The 22,471-nt window shown below is 44.0% G+C and overlaps 1 pseudogene; it reads right to left on the reverse strand.

Moving 5' to 3' along the window:
• Positions 1-1,003: 1,003 nt before the first annotated feature.
• LOC123485718 overlaps positions 1,004-22,471 on the reverse strand; it is a 57,315-nt pseudogene continuing 35,847 nt past the window's right edge.

Below are 22,471 nucleotides of genomic sequence, written 5' to 3' on the forward strand. Positions count from 1 at the left end.
AAGTTGTCACGCAGTATTATGACAGCATACGTTCTTTCAAGTTGAAGCTGTCATTGTGGGAGACGCAACTTGCCGGTGGTGATGCAGCTCACTTCCCCTGTCTGAAAAATGTGTGCGCGACCCAACATGTGGCAGACATGAAGCGGTTCAAAGATAAAATAACAGGACTGTTACGGGAGTTTGAGCAACGCTTTCAGATTTATGTTTATATGTTTTTATGTTGATGTGCTATTGTTTTTAATAGTTTTTATTTTATTTGTATATTTAACCTATTCTTGACTCTGTGGTTCTTGCACTTGTTTGGGGAACAGGATTTCATTATTTTATCTACATTTCTGCCTGAGAAATGACACCTGATATAGTTCTGTGATCTGTGAAACAGTTCTGTTAATCACTGAGGCATTGTGTGTTCTTTTTCTTTAGAATTTTCAAATAAACTTGACGTGTTTTATGATTAATAGTGATGTTGTGCTTGTACTATTTTGGACACACTGTCCTCAGGCTCCAGCTTTATGTTTTATGTTGATCGTATTAAAACAAAGAAAACAATCTGAAGTTGTTGTTTTTAAGTTATATATACCATGATTTTTCCGGTCCGGCCCACTTGGGAATAGATTTTCCTCCATGTGGCCCCTGAGCTAAAATGAGTTTGACACCCCTGTGGTAGGGGGTTCTGGTTGATAGAATCAGTTTGGAGTCATTCAAATTTGTTAAGATATGATTAGCTTGAGGTATGTCAGGAATGTTGCTGTTAGTTTTATCATGGGAGGCATATCGATCAAAAAACCGACTAATCAATCAATATTTCAATACAAGGCCAGCCAATATAGTATATAAACTGGAAAGAGTACTGTAGCTAGTGTTGTTTTGTAATCGTATAATACATCAGGGCAGTAATAGCCAGACATCAAGAGAGAGCGACATACAGAGCAAATTAGTTTTAAACTAAGTAATTCATATGGTACCAGATAAAACATTGTAATCTCAGAATTGTGAACATTCATAAAGTTTGACAAAAAAAAAATCACTATTTATTTTCAGAAATAGTGGACACTTTCAGGGTAGATCAATAACATCAGTCATAGTAGTTGGCACGTTTCTTTAAGACAAATTGTGAAACAATCAGAATCAATCAAATCCGTAATTTACAATAACCATTCAAAAATACATAGTGGTTTAGAAGTTAGTATGGCCAATAACCATTCATAAAAACTTGTACCTTAGAGGTTTATAAGTTAATATGGCATGTTAAGTGTACATTTTGTGATGAAGACCATGTTACTAATTATATTTTGTAAACAAGTTGTATCTAATTAGCGTAAATACAATCTCAAATAAAACAGCTGAGGAAATAAATGTATGTCTTCTAGAACCTAATATGTCCCCAATGATAAAATCAAATACTGAAATTACCCATTTTCAAATGTATCTTAATTATTAAAATCTAAGATTGTGATAGCCAGGAAAAATAATAAATTACTTTGTCTACAGCTGTCATATTAAAACCCTGTAAAATGTTACACCATACAAACAGCTCCACTTCTTAACTGACAGGTGGCCATTTGAAAATACCTTTAAAAAAGAAACGTTTTTTTCCCAAGTTTAGTCTTGATTCACGTGAAGTGTACATTTTTTTGTCTAGAAGGGATGCAGCTTTTTTCTGAATTGACTTTTCGTAGCAGGTTTAGAATAATTAATGTAGCAGGTTAGGATAATTGGGTTAAGGTTAGGAAAAGAGTTAACATAAATTCTAACTTTTTACATCAATTTAACAAAAGCTGTATCCCATCTAGACATGACCATTGACTAGCGCCTCTGTTTTCTAGGTAGTGGTTGTGGGTGCAGAAGTGTCGTAGCCCAGGATTGGTTGAAGTATCACTGTCAGTCAGTGTCGTAGCCCAGGATTGGCCCCAGCCAGCGTTCCACCTCTGACACTGGCATCTCTTTCCTCCCAGCATAGTCCTCCACCTGTGGTAACATTAACATACCACACATTACCATGACATACCACACATTACCATGACATACCACACATTAACATGACATACCACACATTAACATGACATACCACACATTACCATGACATACCACACATTACCATGACATACCACACATTAACAACATTAACATACCACACATTAACATGACATACCACACATTAACATGACATACCACACATTAACATGACATACCACACATGAACAACATGAACATAATGTCAAGACATGACATACCACACATTACCATGACATACCACACATTACCATGACATACCACACATTAACATGACATACCACACATTAACATAACATACCACACATTAACATGACATACCACACATTAACATGAGATACCACACATTAACAACATGAACGTAATGTCATGACATACCACACATTAACAACATGAACGTAATGTCAGGACATGACATACCACACATTAACAACATTAACATAATGTCAGGACATGACATACCACACATTAACAACATTAACATAATGTCAGGACATACCACACATTAACAACATTAACATAATGTCATGACATACCACACATTAACAACATGAACGTAATGTCAGGACATACCACACATTAACAACATTAACATAATGTCATGACATACCACACATTAACAACATGAACGTAATGTCATGACATACCACACATTAACAACATGAACATAATGTCAGGACATCCCACACATTAACAACATTAACATCATGTCATGACATACCACACATTAACAACATTAACATCATGTCATGACATACCACACATTAACAACATGAACGTAATGTCAGGACATACCACACATTAACAACATTAACATAATGTCATGACATACCACACATTAACAACATGAACGTAATGTCATGACATACCACACATTAACAACATGAACATAATGTCAGGACATCCCACACATTAACAACATTAACATCATGTCATGACATACCACACATTAACAACATTAACATCATGTCATGACATACCACACATTAACAACATGAACGTAATGTCAGGACATACCACACATTAACAACATGAACGTAATGTCAGGACATGACATACCACACATTAACAACATGAACGTAATGTCATGACATACCACACATTAACAACATGTCATGACATCCCTAGTATGTGATGAGACTAGTGCAGACCTGCCAACCTTGAATCATTTTCATGAGTCCCACTTTAGCGTTGCGGTGGCATCCCCGACCCTCACGACGGCGCGTAGCGACACCCACACGGCTCAAATCACAGACAAATGAACCTTTTCTAGCCTGATAATGATGTTGGCAGAAGACTGCTTCAGTAGGAAGGGTAGGCAATAGACTGATGGGTTCTTGGTAACTGGCTGCTCTTCACTAGCTAACTAGAAATACATTTAAAATGTACCAATCAGGGCTCTCCCTTGGATTTTCTGACAAGGTGGTGCTGATGTAGGGCGGCAGGTAGCTTAGTGGGTAAGAGCGTTGTGCCAGTAACCGAAAGGTCGCTGGTTCTAATCCCCGAGCCGACTAGGTGAAAAATCTGTCGATGTGCCCTTAAGCAAGGCACTTAACCCTAATTGCTCATGTAAGTCGCTCTGGATAAGAGCGTCTGCTAAATGACTAAAATGTAAATGTAAATGTAGGTCTCTGGTTGGGTAGGGGGGAGGTCCGGACGGGGACAGCCAACTTCCCCCTCAGTAAGTTGGAGCATTTAGCATTTAAAAAAAAAAATGTAACTGCCATTTCCTGAAACCTAGAGTCTTAAATGATATCAAACAACGTAGCCAACACAGCAGTCTGGCGTTTGATCTCAACTACTGGATGCAACGTATTAGTGTAGCTTACTGTAGGATATCTGGAATATGAAACAACTGAACTAAGGGCTACATGAGCATGTTTCAGGTCTCCATCCCTGACCTCATCCATCAGGTCTCCATCCCTGACCTCATCCATCAGGTCTCCATCCCTGACCTCATCCATCAGGTCTCCATCCCTGACCTCATCCATCAGGTCTGACTACTAGGGCTACCATTCATTGGTGAACTGACTATTACCACATCATTAGCAGTAGGCTTGGGCAGTATACCGTATATACCGTATACCCGGGGGATTTGGAAATAGCCACGGGATGGTTTTTCCCAATACAGTCAATACCGTTGAAACTATTTATTTGACGTTTTTTTTTTTTATACATTTTAATATTTGTAGCTACTTTTTAAGTAAATACCTGCAGTCAACTTGTGCAATACATTAGGAGATAAAGAACAGTGCGTTCTTCATTTCACCAGTCACACTATTATGAAGTTTACGGTAATCCCCCAGTCACACTATTATGAAGCTTACGGTAATCCCCAGTCACACTATTATGAAGTTTACGGTAATCCCCAGTCACACTATTATGAAGCTTACGGTAATCCCCTGTCACACTATTATGAAGTTTACGGTAATCCCCCAGTCACACTATTATGAAGCTTACGGTAATCCCCAGTCACACTATTATGAAGTTTACGGTAATCCCCAGTCACACTATTATGAAGCTTATGGTAATCCCCTGTCACACTATTATGAAGTTTACGGTAATCCCCTGTCACACTATTATGAAGTTTACGGTAATCCCCAGTCACACTATTATGAAGTTTACGGTAATCCCCAGTCACACTATTATGAAGCTTATGGTAATCCCCTGTCACACTATTATGAAGCTTACAGTAATCCCCCAGTCACATGGTGTTTGTTTACAAGCACACAACGAGGAGATACCGGAGCCTTGGGAGTCACTCCCTGTTGTGCAGCATGGGCCAGGTGATCTAATCACAGGATGGAATTCACAACTAAATGTTTGCCAGCTATATATCTTATAACTATTAAGTTAACTGTCTACAATGTGCTAAATGCTCTGCAGTTGTATATTCGGTTTGCTAATTTAGTAGCAAGTTAGCTATCTAGCTAAGTGGTTAGCTTCTTCCAAAATCAAGCATTGGCTTAGTAAACAGCAGAGAATCCCCTCCTGGATCAATTGCCTTGCTGGCTAATATTTGTTTTGTGCGTGCAGCAAACTGTGAGTAGCATTTTTCAGTTACTTGTATAGCTTAGGTCAGAAACTGTCCAAAATGTTCGCAATGCGCTCGTTAGCATTTAGTTAGCATTCTCTATGAGATTTTACATGTACTTGTTAGTATTGCTAACCTTCGGATTACAGTGTCATTAGGGTTTGAAAACAGCAGCCCTTGTGTTCAGTGCGGTATTACGAATATCCGGGACTGGCAGAAGGTCGGTATGAAGGTATGACAATCTGGATACCGTCCAAGCTTAAATTAGCAGCCTACTGTTGATATACAGTTATATCAAGAGGACAGATCCAGAACTGATTCGTTAACATAGGCCTGCTAACCTTTAACAGTCTAACGTAACTTTCTGTGAAGGACGGTATCACCCTCTCTCTCCGCCATGTCTGTTTTCCGCACAGCGACGCTGGAGATTTGTCCTCCGATTGGCTCAGCTCCAACTTCCCGACGGTTGAGTCAAAAACCCCAATGCATATTTTAGGGTAGTTTTTCATAGCGGCTTACTACGAGCTCAAAATGCGTGCAGGTTGGCAGGTCTGCTAGTGATCTGATTTGATTTAGTGAGGCCCTCTTTTAGTGTTAGATCCCACCGCTGACACCAAATCTTTAAAAAAGGTAGTGTGGTGAGGTGGCCCCAAGGGGGCGCCACACAGGGTATTTAATCAGTTACATTAAAACCCCAATTTAATCTCATCTGAGCCTGTACCAGTACCTGTTCTTTGGTGATCTTTCCCACTGCGAAGTAGGTCGATTTGGGGTTAGAAGTACAGCCCAGAGACAGCAGCCGCTGGGGTCGGCCAGAGACTCAGTCAACTTGATACCTGGAAAAACATCAGACATATTCATCAAAACCTCATTTAGAGACTTCCTCAAGCGGCTGGATTGGGGTAGCTATCAATAATAATAATAATAATAATAATAATAATAATAATAATAATAATAATAATAATATGCCATTTAGTAGACGCTTTTATCCAAAACGACTTACTGTCATGCTTGCATACATTTTTGTGTATGGGTGGTCCCGGGGATCGAACCCACTACCTTGGCGTTACAAGCGCCGTGCTCTACCAGCTGAGCTACAGAGGACCAGGGTCATCAGTCATAAAAGACTACCAACACAGAAAGAAGTCTACGATGCAGAAACTACTCTACGCCCCCATCTCAATTAGGCCTTCATCTGCCCTGATAGGAAATGACAGGATCGGTGGAATCAATATGGTGGGAGCTCATCATTAGGCTGGCTTTCACCTGGTCAGTTGTTTCCAAATCAGTGCAGACGAAGTCAGTGCAGACGAAGGAGAGCCTACCTGTCCTCTCCTCCACTTGGCCCAGTGTCCACATGGCGCTCTTCTCCGTGTGGTCGGGTTGGGAGGGGTATCCTGCGGCTGGCCTGATGCCCTCGTAACGGATCCTGTGCATGTCCTGGGTCTGGAGGTCCTCCTCCACGCTATAGCCCCACAGCTCCCTACGCACCCTGGCATGGAGCTCCTCAGCAAACGCCTGGTGGAGGGGAGACACGGACCTTTTAGCTTCTCATGGACTCGAATGTCACTGTTCAACTGGCCTATTAGTGGCTTCCTATTGGGCTGTAGTTATCAGTCTGTCATGTATGGCTTCCTATTGGGCTGTAGTTATCAGTCTGTCATGTATGGCTTCCTATTGGACTGTAGTTATCAGTCTGTCATGTATTGCTTCCTATTGGACTGTAGTTATCAGTCTGTCATGTATGGCTTCCCATTGGACTGTAGTTATCAGTCTGTCATATACGGCTTCCCATTGGACTGTAGTTATCAGTCTGTCATGTATGGCTTCCCATTGGACTGTAGTTATCAGTCTGTCATGTATGGCTTCCCATTGGACTGTAGTTATCAGTCTGTCATGTATGGCTTCCTATTGGACTGTAGTTATCAGTCTGTCATGTATTGCTTCCTATTGGATTGTAGTTATCAGTCTGTCATGTATGGCTTCCTATTGGGCTGTAGTTATCAGTCTGTCATGTATGGCTTCTTATTGGGCTGTAGTTATCAGTCTGTCATGTATGGCTTCCTATTGGGCTGTAGTTATCAGTCTGTCATGTATGGCTTCCTATTAGGCTGTAGTTATCCGTTTGTCGTTTATGGCTTCCTATTGGGCAGTAGTTATCAGTCTGTCATGTATGGCTTGTTATTGGGCTGTAGTTATCAGTCTGTCATGTATGGCTTCCTATTGGACTGTAGTTATCAGTCTGTCATGTATGGCTTGTTATTGGGCTGTAGTTATCAGTCTGTCATGTATGGCTTCCCATTGGGCTGTAGTTATCAGTCTGTCATGTATGGCTTCCCATTGGGCTGTAGTTATCAGTCTGTCATGTATGGCTTCCTATTGGACTGTAGTTATCAATCTGTCATGTATTGCTTCCTATTGGGCTGTAGTTATCAGTCTGTCATGTATGGCTTCCTATTGGGCTGTAGTTATCAGTCTGTCATGTATGGCTTCCTATTGGGCTGTAGTTATCAGTCTGTCATGTACGGCTTCCCATTGGACTGTAGTTATCAGTCTGTCGTGTATGGCTTCCCATTGGGCTGTAGTTATCAGTCTGTCATGTATGGCTTCCCATTGGACTGTAGTTATCAGTCTGTCATGTATGGCTTCCTATTGGGCTGTAGTTATCAGTCTGTCATGTATGGCTTCCTATTGGACTGTAGTTATCAGTCTGTCATGTATTGCTTCCCATTGGACTGTAGTTATCAGTCTGTCATGTATGGCTTCCCATTGGACTGTAGTTATCAGTCTGTCATGTATGGCTTCCTATTGGACTGTAGTTATCAGTCTGTCATGTATTGCTTCCTATTGGGCTGTAGTTATCAGTCTGTCGTGTATGGCTTCCTATTGGGCTGTAGTTATCAGTCTGTCATGTATTGCTTCCTATTGGACTGTAGTTATCAGTCTGTCGTGTCTGGCTTCCCATTGGACTGTAGTTATCAGTCTGTCATGTATGGCTTCCTATTGGGCTGTAGTTATCAGTCTGTCATGTATGGCTTCCTATTGGGCTGTAGTTATCAGTCTGTCGTGTATGGCTTCCCATTGGACTGTAGTTATCAGTCTGTCATGTATGGCTTCCTATTGGGCTGTAGTTATCAGTCTGTCATGTATGGCTTCCTATTGGACTGTAGTTATCAGTCTGTCATGTATTGCTTCCCATTGGACTGTAGTTATCAGTCTGTCATGTATGGCTTCCCATTGACTGTAGTTATCAGTCTGTCATGTATGGCTTCCTATTGGACTGTAGTTATCAGTCTGTCATGTATTGCTTCCTATTGGGCTGTAGTTATCAGTCTGTCGTGTATGGCTTCCTATTGGGCTGTAGTTATCAGTCTGTCATGTATTGCTTCCTATTGGACTGTAGTTATCAGTCTGTCGTGTCTGGCTTCCCATTGGACTGTAGTTATCAGTCTGTCATGTATGGCTTCCTATTGGGCTGTAGTTATCAGTCTGTCATGTATGGCTTCCTATTGGGCTGTAGTTATCAGTCTGTCGTGTATGGCTTCCTATTGGGCTGTAGTTATCAGTCTGTCGTGTATGGCTTCCTATTGGGCTGTAGTTATCAGTCTGTCGTGTATTGCTTCCTATTGGACTGTAGTTATCAGTCTGTCGTGTATGTATGCAACTATGACAGCATTGTGTTTTAATAGTGCCCAGTCTATACCTCCGCTATACCGGCGCTGTCACTAAATGTAAAAAGCTACTTTTCCCCCTTAGAGACACCGTGTGGTCATACCTCAGCCGTAGTGCCTTCAGAAAGTATTCAGACCCCTTTGACTTATTCCACTTTGTTGTTACAGAGTGAGTCCATGCAACTTATTATGTGGACTTGTTAAGCACATTTTTTCGTAGGTAATGGTGCAATGCTTCACCATCTGAAAGGGACGCAACGTGAGACCCAAAACCTCTTGCTGGCAGCAGCTGCATTGTGAATTCACCTGGAATTTTATGCATTTTTAACGGTAAATCACATTTTAAACTTTTTTTTAATGCCAGTTTAAACGTTAAGATTTTTTTCTTCTCCATTTGTCCGTATAGTGACAGAGTCCATACCTCAGCCAGACGGTCAGCCAAAGCCTTGACCATGATACTGTTGTAGTCATCTCCCTGGGTCTCAAACTGTTTGCTCAGCTCCTCTGCTCCAAACACAGCTACAGCAAAGATCCCCACGTAGTCGGACACGCCGCTGTCTTTCGGGGCCACGAAATCAGACAGGCAGTAATAGGGGTCTGAGCTGGCACTGTCCTTCTCTGCCTATAAGACAAAAACACACAGTCATCTTACAACACATGCTTGTTTTTATTAGGGCTGACCCCATTTAGTGGACTTGTTTGGTCGACCAAGATTTCTTTAGACGAGCAGTAGCAAAACATTTTAAAAAAATATGTACAAGACACCTGTCTGATTGGCTCCTGTCTGAGTGGACTGATCCATTGCGGAGGCCGTGGGGGTGACACAGTCCATCAGTCTAAGACGTGCTACTGAACTTATATATGGGTATATTATGTAATGCAAGCAAGCATTTCGAGTGGCGTAGCGGTCTAAGGCACTGTAGTGCGGTGCTTGAGGCGTCACTACAGATCCGGGTTCGATCCCGGGCTGTGTCGCCGCCGGCCGCGACCGGGAGACCCATGAGGCAACGCACAATTGGCCCCAGCGTCGTCCGGGTTAGGGGAGGGTTTGGCCGGCTGTAGGGTCCTTCTCCCATCGCGCTCTAGCGACTCCTTGTGGCTGGCCCGGGCGCATTCACGCTGACACGGTCGCCAGTTGTATGGTGTTACCTCCGACACATTGGCGCGGCAGGCTTCCGGGTTAAGCGAGCAGTGTGTCAAGAAGCAGTGCGGCTTGGCAGGGTCGTATATCGGAGGACGCGTGGCTCTCGACCTTCACCTCTCCCGAGTCCGTACGGGAGTTGCAGCGATGGTACAAGATTGTAACTACCAGTAGGATATATCGAAAAATTGTGGAGAAAAAGGGGTAAAAAGTTTTTAAAAAATTAGAAGGAAATAAAATAAAGCGACCAATGAATAATTAGCGTAAACTATAAATAGGCCCTAAACCGTTCCATTTCACGAATGAATGCGACTGTTTTAGTCTTTGCTGTAATAAAGGCTTTACAAAAAAAAACGTTACAACAGACTCTCTGGTCCGCTTATACCGTATTCAGTGTTGTTTACGTTGTTCCAAACGGTCAGAAACATTATGCGGTAATATAACGGCACCTGTTTGGAACACATAATATGTAGCAGAGCTCCTCCTTACCTCGTCTACCTTCTGTTTCTTGATCTCCAGTATGAGTCGACTAGTCACATTTATCACACACATCCGACTTCCCCTTTACCTCCTGAGCAACCAGTAAACATCCCCCCCCCCACCCCCGTTTCCAGTTTGTCGCGTCCTCTGTATATCCATTTTGCTATCACGCGTTACGGTGTTCTGAGTTTGTTATAACCAATTTATTGATGTGATTACGATACGCTATACGTCAGGCCCTATTGATCACGTGCATGCGATGCTTACATGTGTCACGTGAAGAGAGCAAAGGTTGAGGGAACAGGGAATGTTTTTCCTGAACAAATGAGGGGATTTCGGTAACAGAACTTTTCGGTCAATTATTGTTGCAGCTTCAGCGACTCGGACAGCGCTATACAGACTGTTGATGTGTGGTGGAGGAGAGAGAGAGACAACGGGCGCTAGTTTACACAGTCACTCGCCGTTAACAGCGCAGCCAATCAAATCAATTGCTGGTCGTACTCACTCTAGTCATCTGTGTCTTCATTATTTCATCAAACAGTTTAAAATGCTTAAAGCATCAGACAAGCATCAGTGAATATAGTTGATCTGATTAAAAATACACGTTTTAACATTGAGACCAATGGATTTGTGGAAAGAACAGATGACTCTCGGTCGACCAAGACTCTTAGTCGGAGACAGCCCTACTTGTTATTGTTGATTTATAAACGGAAAATGATCAGACAGTCAGTCAGACAGACAGACAGAGGGCTAGACAGACAGAGGGCTAGACAGACAGAGGGCTAGACAGACAGAGGGCTAGACAGACAGAGGGCTAGACAGACAGACAGAGGGCTAGACAGACAGACAGACAGAGGGCTAGACAGACAGACAGACAGAGGGCTAGACAGACAGACAGAGGGCTAGACAGACAGACAGACAGAGGGCTAGACAGACAGACAGACAGAGGGCTAGACAGACAGACAGACAGAGGGCTAGACAGACAGACAGACAGAGGGCTAGACAGACAGACAGACAGAGGGCTAGACAGACAGACAGACAGAGGGCTAGACAGACAGACAGACAGAGGGCTAGACAGACAGACAGACAGAGGGCTAGACAGAGGGCTAGACAGAGGGACAGAGGGACAGAGGGACAGAGGGACAGAGGGACAGACGGACAGACGGACAGACGGACAGACGGACAGACAGACAGACAGACAGACAGACAGACAGACCCAGCCCACACACACCATGAACTAACACACCTTGTTCCAAATCTCCCCTGCTACTCACCTGTTGGCGTAGTCCGTAGAAGGTGGCGAGGGGCGTGGCGGAGCGAGGTGTGACGTCATGTTCATACACCTGGATGTCGTCTCCTACACTCTGGGCGGGCCAGAAGCCCACCAGGCCACGCCCCCAGAGACCCTTATTATCGATCAGTCTGTTGAGGAGCCGCTGAGCGTCGTCAAACACCCTCCGAGCCTCGTCACCTGTACAGGTCCAATATCACATTATAACATTACATTATTATCTATCAGTCAATCAACCACAGGTACAATATTATATTACACCTGTCAATCAACCACAGGTACAATATTATATTACACCTGTCAAATCAACCACAGGTACAATATTATATTACACCTGTCAATCAACCACAGGTACAATATTATTTTACAACACTGCTGATGTGGGAAGGACTTTGAACTAAGAATTCCCAAGGGGAATAAACTGACTGGTGCCATCTAAGAGTTCAGAGTTCACACATACATAAAGCTTCTGAAAGATCTGAAGGGAAGGCAGGAATGAACCTTCTCCATAGAAATACAATTAGAACACTAGAATGGCAATAGCATTACATGCATCTCTATGGCCTCTTAACGTACCCACGGTTTTGTCCTTGAAGATCTTGGGGTACCCTCTGTTAGGGTACTTCCCTCTGAGCTGCCACACATCAAAGAAAGGCTTCCAGTCGATGTAGTCCACCAGCTTCCGCAGGTCATACCCCTCAAACACACGGGTACCCAGGAACTGAGGACACACTGAGAGGGGGAGGGAGAGAGAGAGAGAGACAGAGAGAGAGAGAGAGAGACAGACAGAGACAGCGGGAGAGAGAGAGAGAGAGAGAGAGAGAGAGAGAGAGAGAGAGAGAGAGAGAGCGAGAGAGAGAGGGAGAGAGAGACAGAGAGAGAGAGGGGAGAGAGAGAGAGAGACAGAGAGACAGACAGAGACAGAGAGAGAGAGCGGGAGAGAGAGAGCGAGAGAGAGAGAGAGAGAGAGAGAGAGAGAGAGAGAGAATCAGTCACCATAGTTAAGGTATTTTCTATCAAAATATGACTGACCTATATACAGTGAGGGAAAAAAGTATTTGATCCCCTGCTGATTTTGTACGTTTGCCCACTGACAAAGACATGATCAGTCTATAATTTTAATGGTAGGTTTATTTGAACAGTGAGAGACAGAATAACAACAAAAAAATCCAGAACAACGCATGTCAAAAATGTTATAAATTGATTTGCATTTTAATGAGGGAAATAAGTATTTGACCCCTCTGCAAAAAATGACTTAGTACTTGGTGTCAAAAACCCTTGTTGGCAATCACAGAGGTCAGACGTTTCTTGTAGTTGGCAACCAGGTTTGCACACATCTCAGGAGGGATTTTGTCCCACTCCTCTTTGCAGATCTTCTCCAAGTCATTAAGGTTTGAGGCTGACGTTTGGCAACTTGAACCTTCAGCTCCCTCCACAGATTTTCTATGGGATTAAGGTCTGGAGACTGGCTAGGCCACTCCAGGACCTTAACATGCTTCTTCTTGAGCCACTCCTTTGTTGCCTTGGCCGTGTGTTTTGGGTCATTGTCATGCTAGAATACCCATCCACGACCCATTTTCAATGCCCTGGCTGAGCGAAGGAGGTTCTCACCCAAGATTTGACGGTACATGGCCCCATCATCCCTTTGATGCGGTGAAGTTGTCCTCTCCCCTTAGCAGAAAAACACCCCCAAAGCATAATGTTTCCACCTCCATATTTGACGGTGTTCTTGGGGTCATAGGCAGCATTCCTCCTCCTCCAAACACGGCGAGTTGAGTTGATGCCAAAGAGCTCGATTTGTATATGTGCTTTCTTGAGCAGGGGGACCTTGCGTGCGCTGCAGGATTTCCTTCACGGCATAGTGTGTTACCAATTGTTTTCTTGGTGACTATGGTCCCAGCTGCCTTGAGATCATTGACAAGATCCTCCCGTGTAGTTCTGGGCTGATTCCTCACCGTTCTCATGATCATTGCAACTCCACGAGGTGAGATCTTGCATGGAGCCCCAGGCCGAGGGAGATTGACAGTTCTTTTGTGTTTCTTCCATTTGCGAATAATCGCACCAACTGTTGTCACCTTCTCACCAAGCTGCTTGGCGATGGTCTTGTAGCCCATTCCAGCCTTGTGTAGGTCTACAATCCTGTCCCTGACATCCTTGGAGAGCTCTTTGGTCTTGGCCATGGTGGAGAGTTTGGAATCTGATTGATTGATTGCTTCTGTGGACAGGTGTCTTTTATACAGGTAACAAGCTGAGATTAGGAGCACTCCCTTTAAGAGTGTGCTCCTAATCTCAGCTCGTTACCTGTATAAAAGACACCTGGGAGCCAGAAATCTTTCTGATTGAGAGGGGGTCAAATACTTATTTCCCTCATTAAAATGCAAATCAATTTATAAAAATTTTGACATGCGTTGTTCTGGATTTTTTTGTTGTTATTCTGTCTCTCACTGTTCAAATAAACCTACCATTAAAATGATAGACTGATCATGTCTTTGTCAGTGGGCAAACGTACAAAATCAGCAGGGGATCAAATACTTTCCCCCCCCCCTCACTGTAGGGTCTCATCTTCTGAATTACAACGACAACCAGACAAATGACCTACTGAAGTCCTAGAGGACAGTTGATCCCAGTTTATTAGCGTCTTACCTGGTTTGGCCTGAGAAAGCCAGTCCACATGTAGTCCTTTCTCCCTGGCCTGGGCTAGAGACAGGAAGCGTCTCTCCTGAGAACACAGACACACAGAGACACTCCTAAACAGCTCTCAGACAGCCCAGTCGTTACAGTGTCCCTGACAACCCCGCTACGGCCCTGGACCAGTGTTTAGGGCCAGGATTCATTTACATTTTAGTCATTTAGCAGACGCTCTTATCCAGAGCGACTTACAGTTAGTGAGTGAATACATTATTTTTTTATACTGGCCCCCCGTGGGAATCAAACCCACAACCCTGGCGTTGCAAACGCCATGCTCTACCAACTGAGCTACACCTCTGCCGGCCATTCCCTCCCCTACCCTGGACGACGCTGGGCCAATTGTGCGCCGCCCCATGGGTCTCCCGGTCGCGGCCGGTTACGACAGAGCCTGGATTCGAACCAGGATCTCTAGTGGCACAGCTAGCACTGCGATGCAGCGCCTTAGACCACTGCACCAAACCTTTGATTAGAGGAATCAGCTGTGCTTTCTTTAGATACCTGCAATTGCGTAGTTTTGTATTTTCACACTCTAGTCACTTCCCATCACGCCCACCTACCTCCCTTCTACATTCTATTTTTTAAAGTGAACCCTTATTTCAAAAAACGGGGGCATAAGCTCGATCTCCACTTTATTAAACTCACACATTCTGGATTCCCTGAACTCTCTTAAGAACCAAAATGGGAAGAGGATTTTAGGTGAACAACCCTTCAGACGAAACTTGGCAGAGTATGCTCTAGAGAATACATTCTTCATCTATATGGCTAAAGACACGCTGTAATTCAATTTAAAAATAGTTAATCTGCTGCATTGGGTCAAAAGGCAAAATGATCCAAGATTAGACCAGAAATAGATCCCACTTGTGACTGACGTCAGCAGGGCTCCTGCCACTTTGTTTTGGACATTCCCGAAATGGACAGATTTCTGGATATCACATTTTTGAGACGTTTTCTAAAGATACTAGAGAGACCTGTAAAACCTTCTCCCTTTATTGCATTATTGGGATAATGGCACCACAGGAGGCCCGTCTAAACAGCTCTATGGGCAACATGCTGGCATCTACTGCTCTTCCAGCTAGACGTCTTACACCATATCAAGTGGAAGGATCGGTTTCCTCCTACTTTTAACCATTGGATAAAGGAAGTTATGCAACATCTCACGCTAGAGAAAATACGCTACTCCGTTAGGGGATCTGCAATTACATTTTATAATATCTGGCAACTTTTCCTGTCCTTTGTAGAAGACATGGACCCAGCTAATTTTCCAACTCCATAAACCCAAATTAGAATTTGTATCATTATTTTTACTATTTTTTAACTTTTTGTTTTATAATATCTTTGTATTTTTTTTTTAACTATTTGATTATATATTACTCATTGTATATCATGCCTGCTTTAAGTCTGGTTTTGTGGTGGGGCTCTGTTGGAGCATGGGGGGTGGGGGGGGGGGGTTGATTTGTGGTCCTCTGTAGCTCAGCTGGTAGAGCACGGCGCTTGTAACGCCAGGGTAGTGGGTTAGATCCCCGGGACCACCCATATGTAAAAATGTATGCACACATGACTAAGTCGCTTTGGATAAAAGCGTCTGCTAAATGGCATATTATTATTATTATTATTTGGTAGGGGATCCGTGTGTGTTCTGCCCTCTACCTGTTCTGTCTGTCATCTGTATAATCAATTAAAAAATATATTTAAAAAAAAGAACAACTCCTCCCTTCCAGACTGTTCCAGAACAGGACAGGACAGTCTGTTAGACTAGAACAACTCCTCCCTTCCAGACTGTTCCAGAACAGGACAGGACAGTCTGTTAGACTAGAACAACTCCTCCCTTCCAGACTGTTCCAGAACAGGACAGGACAGTCTGTTAGACTAGAACAACTCCTCCCTTCCAGACTGTTCCAGAACAGGACAGGACAGTCTGTTAGACTAGAACAACTCCTCCCTTCCAGACTGTTCCAGAACAGGACAGGACAGTCTGTTAGACTAGAACAACTCCTCCCTTCCAGACTGTTCCAGAACAGGACAGGGCAGTCTGTTCCTAATAGAGAGTCCTAGACTACATCCAATAATACTACTCACCTTCAGAGTGTCGTAGTGGTCCAGTGTGCGTGTTACGTGCGTGTGTTTGTCTCCCTCTCTCTGTGTGTGTGTGTTCCTCACCTTCAGAGAGTCGTAGTGGTCCTGTCTGATGTCTTCGTACTCCTCTGTCGTCTCCTCAAAGAACTCCTCCTTCACATTCTCATCTAGCAGCTGAGAGCACTACACAGAGACAGGACAACGTGGATGGTCAGCTGACAGCACTACACAGAGACAGGACAACATGGATGGTCAGCTGACAGTACTACACAGAGACAGGACAACATGGATGGTCAGCTGACAGCACTACACAGAGACAGGACAACATGGATGGTCAGCTGACAGTACTACACAGAGACAGGACAACGTGGATGGTCAGCTGACAGTACTACACAGAGACAGGACAACATGGATGGTCAGCTGACAGCACTACACAGAGACAGGACAACATGGATGGTCAGCTGACAGTACTACACAGAGACAGGACAACATGGATGGTCAGCTGACAGCACTACACAGAGACAGGACAACGTGGATGGTCAGCTGACAGCACTACACAGAGACAGGACAACGTGGATGGTCAGCTGACAGCACTACACAGAGACAGGACAACATGGTTTAAGAAATAGATTCCGCTTCCCAAATAGTACCTTTTTCCCTAATAGTGCACTACTTTTGACCAGAACCCATACTTTTGTTGTGCACTATGTAGGTAATAGGGTGCCTTTTTGGACGAACATAGAATATCAGAGTTTTGGCTCCGGTGTGAGAATCCTTGAAGGACTATTATTATATGTTAAGAGTAGAGTAGAGCTTTGAAGCTGTGAGGGTGCCATGATAACTGAGGGCGTGAAGCGGAGAGGGTGCCATGATAACTGAGGGCGTGAAGCGGAGAGGGTGCCATCATTGTTGAGGGCGTGAAGCTGAGAGGGTGCCATGATAACTGAGGGTGTGAAGCGGAGAGGGTGCCATCATTGTTGAGGGCGTGAAGCTGAGAGGGTGCCATGATAACTGAGGGCGTGAAGCGGAGAGGGTGCCATCACTGTTGATGGCGTGAAGCTGAGAAGGTGCCATCACTGTTGATGGCGTGAAGCTGAGAAGCTGCCATAATAACTTAGGGCGTGAAGCGGAGAGGGTGCCATCACTGTTGATGGAGTGCAGCTGACAAGGCGCCATCACTGAGAATGGCTACTTTCATCTATGGATGAGGAGGAAATGTCCCTAACAGAGATGAACCAACCCAATACAGGACTAATTAACACTGGTGTATGAGCGGTTGACAACTATCTGGGGACTTCTCTGTTCCTGACCACACAAGTTTTGAGAATGACACAAGTATTGGTCTTCACAAAGTTCGCTGCTTCAATGTTTTTAGATATTTTTGTCAGATGTTACTATGGTATACTGAAGTATAATTACAAGCATTCCATAAGTGTAACCATGGTGAACAGGCACCACCCTCCTTTTAAAGCTTCCAGTCTGTTATTAATATAAATAAATAATAATATGCCATTTAGCAGACGCTTTATCCAAAGCGACTTACAGTCATGCGTGCATACATTTTTGTGTATGGGTGGTCCCGGGGATCGAACCCACTACCTTGGCGTTACAAGCGCCGTGCTCTACCAGCTGAGCTACAGAGGACCACATGCTGACCAGTTATTCTAACTCAATCAGCATGACAGAGTGATCTCCAGCCTTGTCCTCGTCAACACTCTCACCTGTGTTAACAACAGAATCACTGACATGATGTCAGCTGGTCCTTTTGTGGCAGGGGCTGAAATGCAGTGGAAATGTTTTTTTTGGGGGGATTAAGTTCATTTTCATGGCAAAGAGGGACTTTGCAATTAATTGTAATTAATCTGATCACTCTTCGTAACATTCTGGAGTATATGCAAATTGCCATCATAAAAACTGAGGCAGCAAACTTTTGACCATGACTGTAAATACATGAGTTATGAAAACTTTGAGTAAAGCCAGTGTGTCTATGTATGCGGATGACAACACTATACACGTCAGCTACTACAGCGATTAAAATGACTGCAACGCTTAACAATTATTATTATTATTATTATATTATATTATTATATTATTAACAAAGAGCTGCAGTTAGTTTCAGAATGGGTGGCAAGGAATAAGTTTGTCCTAAATATTTCTAAAACTAAAAGCATTGTATTTGGGACAAATCATTCACTAAACCCTAAACCTCAACTAAATCTCGTAATGAATAATGTGGAAATTGAGCAAGTTGAGGAGACTAAACTGCTTGGAGTAACCCTGGATTGTAAACTGTCATGGTCAAAACATATTGATACAACAGAAGCTAAGATGGGGAGAAGTCTGTCCATAATAAAGTGCTGCTCTGCCTTCTTAACAACACTATCAACAAGGCAGGTCCTACAGGCCCTAGTTTTGTCACACCTGGACTACTGTTCAGTCGTGTGGTCTGGTGCCACAAAGAGGGACTTGGGGAAAATTGCAATTGGCTCAGAACAGGGCAGCACAGCTGGCCCTTAAAAGTACACAGGGAGCTAACATTATTAATATGCATGTCAATCTCCCCTGGCTCAAAGTGGAAGAGAGATTGAAATCATCACTACTTGTTTTTGTAAGAAGTGTTGACAAGCTGAATGCACCAAGCTGTCTGTTTGAACTACTGGCACACAGCTCGGACACCCATGCATACCCCCACAAGACATGCCACCAGAGGTCTCTTCACGGTCCCCACGTCCAGAACAGACTATGGGAGGCGCACAGTACTACATAGAGCCATGACTACATGGAACTCTATTCCACATCAGGTAACTGATGCAAGCAGTAGAATCAGATTTTATTTTTTTAACAGGTAAAAATACACCTTCTGGAACAACGGGGACTGTGAAGAGACACACACAAGGGTATAGACACATGGATACGCACACATTGTAATATTGTTGTATGGTGGTATTAAACATTTTGTATTGTAGATATGAGGTGATATAATAATGTTATATGATGTACTGTTTTATATTTTGTTTTATGTGTAATGTAAGTGCATTTCGCTACACCCGCAATAACATCTGCTAAATATGTGTGTGTGACCAATAAAATTATATTTGATTTAATGAGTTTGGACCCCAGGAAGAGTAGCTGCTGCCTTGGCAGGAACTACTGGGGATCCATAATAAACCCCAGGAAGAGTAGCTGCTGCCTTGGCAGGAACTAATGGGGATCCATAATAAACCCCAGGAAGAGTAGCTGCTGCCTTGGCAGGAACTAATGGGGATCCATAATAAACCCCAGGAAGAGTAGCTGCTGCCTTGGCAGGAACTAATGGGGATCCATAATAAACCCCAGGAAGAGTAGCTGCTGCCTTGGCAGGAACTAATGGGGATCCATAATAAACCCCAGGAAGAGTAGCTGCTGCCTTGGCAGGAACTAATGGGGATCCATAATAAACCCCCAGGAAGAATAGCTGCTGCCTTGGCAGGAACTAATGGGGCTCCATAATAAACCCCAGGAAGAGTAGCTGCTGCCTTGGCAGGAACTAATGGGGGATCCATAATAAACCCCAGGAAGAGTAGCTGCTGCCTTGGCAGGAACTATTGGGTATCAATAATAAACCCCAGGAAGAGTAGCTGCTGCCTTGGCAGGAACTAATGGGGATCCATAATAAACCCCAGGAAGAGTAGCTGCTGCCTTGGCAGGAACTAATGGGGATCCATAATAAACCCCAGGAAGAGTAGCTGCTGCCTTGGCAGGAACTAATGGGGGATCCATAATAAACCCCAGGAAGAGTAGCTGCTGCCTTGGCAGGAACTAATGGGGATCCATAATAAACACCAGGAAGAGTAGCTGCTGCCTTGGCAGGAACTAATGGGGATCCATAATAAACCCCAGGAAGAGTAGCTGCTACCTTGGCAGGAACTAATGGGGATCCATAATAAACCCCAGGGAGAGTAGCTGCTGCCTTGGCAGGAACTAATGGGGATCCATAATAAACCCCAGGAATAGTAGCTGCTGCCTTGGCAGGAACTAATGGGGATCCATAATAAACCCCAGGAAGAGTAGCTGCTGCCTTGTCAGGAACTAATGGGGATCCATAATAAACCCCAGGAAGAGTAGCTGCTGCCTTGGCAGGAACTAATGGGGATCCATAATAAACCCCAGGAAGAGTAGCTGCTGCCTCAGCAGGAACTAATGGGGATCCATAATAAAACCCCAGGAAGAGTAGCTGCTGCCTTGGCAGGAACTAATGGGGATCCATAATAAACCCCAGGAAGAGTAGCTGCTGCCTCAGCAGGAACTAATGGGGATCCATAATAAACCCCAGGAAGAGTAGCCGCTGCCTTGGCAGGAACTAATGGGGCTCCATAATAAACCCCAGGAAGAGTAGCTGCTGCCTTGGCAGGAACTAATGGGGATCCATAATAAACCCCAGGAAGAGTAGCTGCTGCCTCGGCAGGAACTAATGGGGATCCATAATAAATACAAATACAAATATGCTGCTCCTGTCTAGTGATAGGAAGGGTACAAAACCAAGAGATGGAGTAGTCAACATGCTAGCTACATAGTAGGAAATAGGAATAGGATCCCAGTGGGATTTGAACCCACAACCTTGCTAGGGGCTGCACTGACTGAGGACCACGGTCTCTAGCGATAGGAGGTAGAGCGTGTATAGTGTACGTACGTACCACCACCACACTCCTGGAGGCATCCAGAACGTGCACCACAGGACAGCTGTAGCGGGGAGCGATCTTCACGGCCGTGTGGGTCCTGTTACACACGGAGGCTTCACATCAGGACATGGTAGAGAGTTGAAAGGTCATGGTAAAGCTAATGATGGCGTGTGTGTGTGTGTGTGTATCCTACTTGGAGGTGGTTGCCCCTCCGATCAGCAGCGGGGTCTTCATCCCAAGCCGCTCCATCTCCTTGGCAACGTAGATCATCTCATCCAGCGAGGGCGTGATGAGGCCAGACAGACCGATGATGTCTGTAGGGGGCGGAGGGAGGGATACACAGGAAGTTCAGCTGGGAGGGACTTCTTCCAAAAGAGTAGTTCACTCATTTCCACCTCTGATTTCAGTCCCAATCCTACTCCCAGATCTGTCTGTGGCGTATATAGCCAACTCCTACGGTTACTGTCACGACAAACAATGACCATAGCAGTTGGCAAGACAGCACAAACAGATCTGGGACCAGGTTATTCCTATTGATGAATAAGGATTAGGCTCCAAGCTAAGAATGACGCCAACATAAAAAAGGTATAAATGTGACACATAAAAGCCAGCAGAAAGCCGAGCTGCGGTACCGGTGCTGGAACTGATAAAGCCATACGGTTAATGTTAACCCACCTGCTTTGCATTTGATGGCTTCCCTCAGTATCTTGTCACATGGAATCATGACCCCCAGATCTATCACTCTAGGAAACGGGAACCGAACAGGGTTAGAACAAGGTTATGGGAGGTGGTACAGGAACATTCCCTAATCTTTCTTACTTTAACAAGGTTTCCATCCAAACCATTTCATAAAGGATGAATTAACGGACGCATGAAAAAAAAAGTCACGACCGGGTTGATGGAAAGAGGACGATTCGGTACAATTTTATATAAATGCCGACAGACAATTTGTTGGTTCGACGTGGTGGTATCTTTTTTGTGTCGGTAAAATTAATTATTTGAGAAATGGGGTCGGTGGAAACGCCTTTATGCGCATATATTGATATAATAACCATCACATCGAAGTAAACTTGGAGTCACTTCGATATGATGTTTATCAGGCTACAGATTGAATACGTTATCATGAACTTCACAGGGTGGTGAAAGTTGCACGGTGATGAGCTTGATGCTCCTTTCCAATAAACATCGAGGGTCTTATTCTGGTGACATGAGATCGATGCTCGACTGCCCAAAAAATCTAAGGTCTTATTCTGGTGACATGAAGATCGATGCTCGACTGCCCAAAAAAAAATCTAAGGTCTTATTCTGGTGACATGAAGATCGATGCTCGACTGCCAAAAAAAATCTAAGGTCTTATTCTGGTGACATGAAGATCGATGCTCGACTGCCAAAAAAAATCTAAGGTCTTATTCTGGTGACATG

Source organism: Coregonus clupeaformis, unplaced genomic scaffold (assembly GCF_020615455.1).
Source record: "Coregonus clupeaformis isolate EN_2021a unplaced genomic scaffold, ASM2061545v1 scaf0815, whole genome shotgun sequence".
NCBI lineage: Eukaryota > Metazoa > Chordata > Actinopteri > Salmoniformes > Salmonidae > Coregonus > Coregonus clupeaformis.